The sequence below is a fragment of the Eptesicus fuscus genome, chromosome 4 (assembly GCF_027574615.1).
Source record: "Eptesicus fuscus isolate TK198812 chromosome 4, DD_ASM_mEF_20220401, whole genome shotgun sequence".
Classification (NCBI taxonomy): domain Eukaryota; kingdom Metazoa; phylum Chordata; class Mammalia; order Chiroptera; family Vespertilionidae; genus Eptesicus; species Eptesicus fuscus.
In genome coordinates this window covers 111,797,830-111,806,476 of record NC_072476.1, presented here as the reverse complement: position 1 = coordinate 111,806,476, position 8,647 = coordinate 111,797,830, and the positions used below count along the sequence as shown (strand labels likewise).

Below are 8,647 nucleotides of genomic sequence, written 5' to 3'. Positions count from 1 at the left end.
GCAGTTTCCTTGTGATGTCTTCGTCTGATTTCCGTATTAAGGAAATATTGACCTCATAGAATGAGTTGGAAAGTGCTTTCTCCTCTAGTTTTTTTTTTTTAAGATACTTCCACATTTTACTATACAAAACTGTGTGTGTATGAGTGTATGTATACGTGTGTGTGTAGGTGTGTGCATGTTGGTGTGTGCATGTGTGTGTGCGTGCATGTCTGTGTGTGTGTATGTGTGCGTGTGCGTGTGTGTTCCATAGCGTTGTAGTTCTCCACCGAGTGAACAGAATGCTGTGTAATCAGCTCCGTGCTGAACTGTTCCCAGCCCTTGGCTTTTGCAACTCAGGCTGCACTCAGTTCTCGGCAGCTCGTGGTTCATGCGCCTGTGGCTGTGGTGTAATCCTCAGGGGTCAGATCGATGAGTCAAGAGTAAACACATGTAGAGCTTTGCTGGATGTTGCCAAGCCCTTCTCCTCAGGGGCTGGACATAGTGCATCGTGTTCAAACGGGGTGACGGTCTGTGTACGGCCTCACGGGCGGCCGTTATGTAACTCTGTTTTCTTGCCGTTCTGGGCGATCGGAGGCGTAGCGCCACGCAGTTCCCACGCACGCGTTTCATGATGCGTGAGTTTAAACGTCTTTCCTGTGGCGGCGGCCGTGCCCTGTCTTTCTGTGTGAGCTCCCTGCTCACAGCTGTAGCCTCGTTATCTGTAAAGGAGCTGGACTTTCTTTGCAGTTTTTAGAAGCTTTTGTGTATCAAGGATATTGAAAATCTTGGTCTGGAGTTTAAATTGCAGATATTTTTCCCAAGTTAATATTTGTCTGCGTACTAGGCTCACGGTATCTTCTTTTGCCGCAGAAAAGAAAAGTTTGATTTGTTCTGCTTATCCTCGATCCTCCCGTTTTCGTGTTTGAATGATGTGCAGGCTTAGAAATAACTTGGAAAGAAAGAGCCTTGGTTAGAGGCCTGAGGCCAGGACAGCGCTGGCCGGATGCCGCCGGCCTCAACCTGGTGACGCCCCAGAGTCCCCCTTCCTCCTCGCCACGTGGACGCAGGACAGACCCGGTGGGCCCCCGGCCGCTGAGCGACACGCCCCTCGCTGAGACTGTTCCCCACACGCCGGCTCCTGCTGACCTGGGGGAGGGAAGCGGTGATGGGGTGTGGGCGGGAGGAGGACCAGAGAGAGAAAGCTTTGGGGAAAGCTGAGGGGCCCCAAACAGTGCAAGCCGCGGCTGACCAGTGCGTGTCCCCCACAGCCCCCCCACGGGAACCGAGAGAGGCTCCCGAGACCCGGCTCCCTCCTCGCAGGAACGAGCTCTGCAGGGTGAACAGGCGCTCAGGCCCGGAGCGTGTCTGGGGCCACGGGCCAGGCTTGGGGAAACCTGCGTTCCCTGTCTGTCCGCAGGCACCGGCAGCAGGCGGCCGACGGCTCCTGGGTCAAGGTCACAGGTCAGTCCGTGGCAGGTGAGCTGCCCCAAAGGAAGTGCACTCATGTCCCACATTTGGGTTGATATGTTTACTTGTTTGCTCATTTTTTTACAATTTAAATTATGAAGTATTTAAAAACAATTTTTTTTGAGAAAGAGTGAGGAAGGGAGAGGGAGAGAGAAACGTGGATGAGAGGGAAGCATTATCGATCGGCTGCCTCCTGCACTCCCCACAATGGGGATCGAGCCTGCAACCTGGGCATGTGCCCTGGCCGGGAATCCACCTGGTGGCCTCGTGGTTCCTGGCTTGATGCGCAACCACTGAGCCACACTGGCCGGGCTAAAATATAGTATTTTTTTTTAAAAAAAAACCCAGAATGTAACATAACTCACCATATACCTGCCACCCATCCTTTAGCCAGGATTCCCACACATCGCCTGTTTTGGAAGTTGGACTTAAAATATTAGATTTTAACAACTCTCTGCTTCACGTGAGGTCACAGGGAGCGATGTGAGAGGTGTCTACGGACGTATGTGTAACACGCTTGTTTCCACATGCGTGCGTTTGAGTGAAGCCATCGGGAGGTGCCGCGGGCCGTGTTCCCGCCCCGTCTCTCCGGCGTGTCCTTCCTCCGTCCTTTCACGGCTGAAAAGGGGGGTCCCCTGTAATTGTCCTCAAACAGCAGCTGGCTCAGCAGGGGCCGCGGGAGGTGCTGGTCTGCTTAGGAGCTAGAGGGGCCCCGTGACCTCTGACCTGCCCCTCCTGCTCCCGGTTCTGCCCCCGGTCCAGGACGGGCGCCCCGTCTCCACATAGGAACCCGGCAGACTGCGGTCAGGGTGGCGCGGGTTCCGGCTCTGGCCATGGGCTCCCGCCGCAGGTGGCCGCGGGGGCCGGGCAGTTACCGCTGTGATCAGCACAAGGCCCGCTGGTCTCAGCCCCGGGCAGCACCGGGTGCGCCCCTGAAACGCAGGAGGAGGGGGCCGGGAGCTCAGAGCCGCTGAAGGGGGCTGGGGGAGGGGAGGGAAGCAGGGCTCAGAGGCGCCAGGCTGATGTGTGGGAGCGCCACGGGGACCCGCCTGCACGGGAAGGGCCCGGTGTCCTGAGGGCGCCGGTGGGACTCGGGCTGGGCCTGGGGGCCGTAGACAACGAGGCAGGACTCGGCAGGTGGCGCCTCTCAATGAGCTTCCCTCTCCTGCCCCACATTCTCCATCCGGAAAGGCCCAGCGAGCGCACAGCCCCCCGGGCACTGCTTCCTCCCTCGCTCAGGTTTCTTACAGTTCATGGATGTCAGAGAGGGAGGGAGAGGGAGAGGAGAAACACCGATGAGGAGAGACGATCATGGATCCGCTGCCTCCTGCACGCCCCACACTGGGGGTCGGGGTCGAGCCTGTGCCCTGACGGGAATCGAACCGTGACCTCCGGGTTTATTGGCTGACGCTGCACCGATGAGCCACGCCCGCTGGGCCCACTCAGTTTTTTAAACATGGAACACTTCACGAATGTGCGTGTCGTCCCTGCCCAGGGCCATGCTGCTCTCTGTATCGTTCCAATTCCAGTCCATGTGCTGGGAAGCCAGCCCCACTTCGTCATATTACCGGCTCCCCACACGCTCCTGAGCCCCACACAAGCCTTCGCACCGGCCAGACCGAGAGCAGTGACAGGGACAGTGGCCCCTCTGAGCACCATGTACACCTCACTGGGTCCTCAGCGCCTCAGGGTGACCGGGCTGGCCTCACGTGCTCTCACAGAAAGGGGGGTGGGGCAGGGACTTGAACTTCCTGAGAGGACTCCGTGAGTCACTCTCAGCCATCACACTGCCCTTCCCTGTGTGCCCAGCCCTGGTGCAGTACAAGGGCTCGCAAAGCCCAGCTGGTTCCCAGGGAATGCAGACAGCACCCCAACCTACAGACTGGGGACCCTCAGCATCCCAACCCTACAGACTGGGGACCCTCAGCATCCCAACCCTACAGAATGGGGACCCTCAGCACCCCAACCCTACAGAATGGGGACCCTCAGCACCCCAACCCTACAGACTGGGGACCCTCAGTATTCCAACCCTACAGACTGGGGACCCTCAGCATCCCAACCCTACAGAATGGGGACCCTCAGCACCCCAACCCTACAGAATGGGGACCCTCAGCACCCCAACCTTACAGACTGGGGACCCTCAGCATCCCACCCCTACAGACTGGGGACCCTCAGCATCCCAACCCTACAGAATGGGGACCCTCAGCACCCCAACCCTACAGACTAGGCGCCCTCAGCATCCCACCCCTACAGACTGGGGGCCCTCAGCATCCACCCCTACAGACTGGGGGCCCTCAGCAGCCCAACCCTACAGACTAGGCACCCTCAGCACCCCAACCCTACAGAATGGGGACCCTCAGCACCCCAACCCTACAGACTGGGGACCCTCAGCATCCCAACCCTACAGAATGGGGACCCTCAGCACCCCAACCCTACAGACTGGGCGCCCTCAGCATCCACCCCTACAGAATGGGGACCCTCAGCACCCAACACTACAGACTGGGGACCCTCAGCATCCCACCCCTACAGACTAGGCACCCTCAGCACCCCAACCCTACAGACTAGGCGCCCTCAGCATCCCACACCTACAGACTGGGGACCCTCAGCATCCCAACCCTACAGAATGGGGACCCTCAGCACCCCAACCCTACAGAATGGGGACCCTCAGCACCCCAACCTTACAGACTGGGGACCCTCAGCATCCCACCCCTACAGACTAGGCGCCCTCAGCATCCCACACCTACAGACTGGGGACCCTCAGCATCCCAACCCTACAGAATGGGGACCCTCAGCACCCCAACCCTACAGAATGGGGACCCTCAGCACCCCAACCTTACAGACTGGGGACCCTCAGCATCCCACCCCTACAGACTGGGGACCCTCAGCATCCCAACCCTACAGAATGGGGACCCTCAGCACCCCAACCCTACAGACTAGGCGCCCTCAGCATCCCACCCCTACAGACTGGGGACCCTCAGCATCCCACCCCTACAGACTGGGGGCCCTCAGCATCCCAACCCTACAGACTGGGGGCCCTCAGCAGCCCAACCCTACAGACTAGGCACCCTCAGCATCCCAACCCTACAGAATGGGGACCCTCAGCACCCCAACCCTACAGACTGGGGACCCTCAGCATCCTAACCCTACAGAATGGGGACCCTCAGAACCCCAACCCTACAGACTGGGGACCCTCAGCATCCCAACCCTACAGACTGGGGACCCTCAGCATCCCAACCCTACAGAATGGGGACCCTCAGCACCCCAACCCTACAGACTGGGGACCCTCAGCATCCCAACCCTACAGAATGGGGACCCTCAGCATCCCAACCCTACAGAATGGGGACCCTCAGCATCCCACCCCTACAGACTAGGCGCCCTCAGCATCCCAACCCTACAGACTGGAGACCCTCAGCATCCCACCCCTACAGAATGGGGACCCTCAGCACCCCAACCCTACAGACTGGGGACCCTCAGCATCCCAACCCTACAGAATGGGGACCCTCAGCACCCCAACCCTACAGACTGGGGACCCTCAGCATCCCAACCCTACAGAATGGGGACCCTCAGCATCCCACCCCTACAGACTGGGCACCCTCAGCATCCCAACCCTACAGACTTGGCACCCTCAGCATCCCAACCCTACAGACTGGGCACCCTCAGCATCCCAACCCTACAGACTAGGCGCCCTCAGCATCCACCCCTACAGACTGGGGGCCCTCAGCACCCCAACCCTACAGACTGGGCACCCTCAGCATCCCAACCCTACAGACTGGGCACCCTCAGCATCCCAACCCTACAGAATGGGGACCCTCAGCATCCCAACCCTACAGACTGGGCGCCCTCAGCATCCCAACCCTACAGACTGGGGACCCTCAGCACCCCAACCCTACAGACTGGAGGCCCTCAGCATCCCACCCCTACAGACTGGGGACCCTCAGCATCCTAACCCTACAGAATGGGGACCCTCAGCACCCCAACCCTACAGACTGGGGACCCTCAGCATCCCAACCCTACAGACTGGGGACCCTCAGCATCCCAACCCTACAGACTGGGGACCCTCAGCATCCCAACCCTACAGACTGGGGACCCTCAGCATCCCAACCCTACAGACTGGGGACCCTCAGCATCCCAACCCTACAGACTGGGGACCCTCAGCATCCCAACCCTACAGACTGGGGACCCTCAGCATCCCAACCCTACAGACTGGGGACCCTCAGCATCCCAACCCTACAGACTAGGCACCCTCAGCATCCCAACCCTACAGAATGGGGACCCTCAGCACCCCAACCCTACAGAATGGGGACCCTCAGAACCCCAACCCTACAGACTGGGGACCCTCAGCATCCCAACCCTACAGACTGGGGACCCTCAGCACCCCAACCCTACAGAATGGGGACCCTCAGCATCCCAACCCTACAGACTGGAGACCCTCAGCATCTCAACCCTACAGAATGGGGACCCTCAGCACCCCAACACTACAGACTGGGGACCCTCAGCATCCCAACCCTACAGACTGGAGACCCTCAGCATCTCAACCCTACAGACTGGGGACCCTCAGCATCCCAACCCTACAGAATGGGGACCCTCAGCACCCCAACCCTACAGACTAGGCGCCCTCAGCATCCACCCCTACAGACTGGGGACCCTCAGCATCCCAACCCTACAGAATGGGGACCCTCAGCACCCCAACCCTACAGACTAGGCGCCCTCAGCATCCACCCCTACAGAATGGGGACCCTCAGCACCCCACCCCTACAGACTGGGCGCCCTCAGCATCCACCCCTACAGAATGGGGACCCTCAGCACCCCAACCCTACAGACTAAGCGCCCTCAGCATCCACCCCTACAGAATGGGGACCCTCAGCACCCCAACCCTACAGACTAGGCACCCTCAGCATCCACCCCAACAGAATGGGGACCCTCAGCACCCCAACCCAACAGACTAGGCGCCCTCAGCATCCACCCCTACAGAAAGGGGACCCTCAGCACCCCAACCCTACAGACTAGGCGCCCTCAGCATCCACCCCTACAGAATGGGGACCCTCAGCACCCCAACCCTACAGACTAGGCACCCTCAGCATCCACCCCTACAGAATGGGGACCCTCAGCACCCCAACCCTACAGACTGGGGACCCTCAGCATCCCAACCCTACAGACTGGGGACCCTCAGCATCCCAACCCTACAGACTGGGGACCCTCAGCATCCCACCCCTACAGACTGGGGACCCTCAGCATCCCACCCCTACAGACTGGGGACCCTCAGCATCCCAACCCTACAGACTAGGCACCCTCAGCATCCCAACCCTACAGAATGGGGACCCTCAGCACCCCAACCCTACAGAATGGGGACCCTCAGAACCCCAACCCTACAGACTGGGGACCCTCAGCATCCCAACCCTACAGACTGGGGACCCTCAGCACCCCAACCCTACAGAATGGGGACCCTCAGCATCCCAACCCTACAGACTGGAGACCCTCAGCATCCCAACCCTACAGAATGGGGACCCTCAGCACCCCAACCCTACAGAATGGGGACCCTCAGAACCCCAACCCTACAGACTGGAGACCCTCAGCATCTCAACCCTACAGACTGGGGACCCTCAGCACCCCAACCCTACAGACTGGGGACCCTCAGCACCCCAACCCTACAGACTGGAGACCCTCAGCATCCCAACCCTACAGAATGGGGACCCTCAGCACCCCAACCCTACAGACTAGGCGCCCTCAGCATCCACCCCTACAGACTGGGGACCCTCAGCATCCCAACCCTACAGAATGGGGACCCTCAGCACCCCAACCCTACAGACTAGGCGCCCTCAGCATCCACCCCTACAGAATGGGGACCCTCAGCACCCCACCCCTACAGACTGGGCGCCCTCAGCATCCACCCCTACAGAATGGGGACCCTCAGCACCCCAACCCTACAGACTAAGCGCCCTCAGCATCCACCCCTACAGAATGGGGACCCTCAGCACCCCAACCCTACAGACTAGGCACCCTCAGCATCCACCCCTACAGAATGGGGACCCTCAGCACCCCAACCCTACAGACTAGGCGCCCTCAGCATCCACCCCTACAGAATGGGGACCCTCAGCACCCCAACCCTACAGACTAGGCGCCCTCAGCATCCACCCCTACAGAATGGGGACCCTCAGCACCCCAACCCTACAGACTAGGCACCCTCAGCATCCTAACCCTACAGAATGGGGACCCTCAGCACCCCAACACTACAGACTGGGCACCCTCAGCATCCCAACCCTACAGACTGGGCACCCTCAGCATCCCACCCCTACAGACTGGGGACCCTCAGCATCCCAACCCTACAGACTGGGGACCCTCAGCACCCCAACCCTACAGAATGGGGACCCTCAGCATCCCAACCCTACAGACTGGAGACCCTCAGCATCTCAACCCTACAGAATGGGGACCCTCAGCACCCCAACACTACAGACTGGGGACCCTCAGCATCCCAACCCTACAGACTGGGGGCCCTCAGCATCTCAACCCTACAGACTGGGGACCCTCAGCATCCCAACCCTACAGAATGGGGACCCTCAGCACCCCAACCCTACAGACTGGGGACCCTCAGCATCCCACCCCTACAGACTGGGGACCCTCAGCATCCCAACCCTACAGACTGGGGACCCTCAGCATCCCAACCCTACAGAATGGGGACCCTCAGCACCCCAACCCTACAGACTAGGCGCCCTCAGCATCCACCCCTACAGACTGGGGACCCTCAGCACCCCAACACTACAGACTGGGGACCCTCAGCATCCCAACCCTACAGACTGGGGACCCTCAGCATCTCAACCCTACAGACTGGGGACCCTCAGCATCCCAACCCTACAGAATGGGGACCCTCAGCACCCCAACCCTACAGACTAGGCGCCCTCAGCATCCACCCCTACAGACTGGGGACCCTCAGCATCCCAACCCTACAGAATGGGGACCCTCAGCACCCCAACCCTACAGACTAGGCGCCCTCAGCATCCACCCCTACAGAATGGGGACCCTCAGCACCCCACCCCTACAGACTGGGCGCCCTCAGCATCCACCCCTACAGAATGGGGACCCTCAGCACCCCAACCCTACAGACTAAGCGCCCTCAGCATCCACCCCTACAGAATGGGGACCCTCAGCACCCCAACCCTACAGACTAGGCACCCTCAGCATCCACCCCTACAGAATGGGGACCCTC

At 60.0% G+C, this 8,647-nt stretch overlaps 1 non-coding gene across 1 annotated transcript; it reads right to left on the bottom strand.

The window, feature by feature from the left end:
* Window positions 1–2,896: 2,896 nt before the first annotated feature.
* LOC114227550 (U6 spliceosomal RNA) lies at window positions 2,897–2,998 on the bottom strand. Its single transcript, XR_003613605.1, has one exon. It is a non-coding gene; the product is annotated as a U6 spliceosomal RNA (small nuclear RNA).
* Window positions 2,999–8,647: the final 5,649 nt, after the last annotated feature.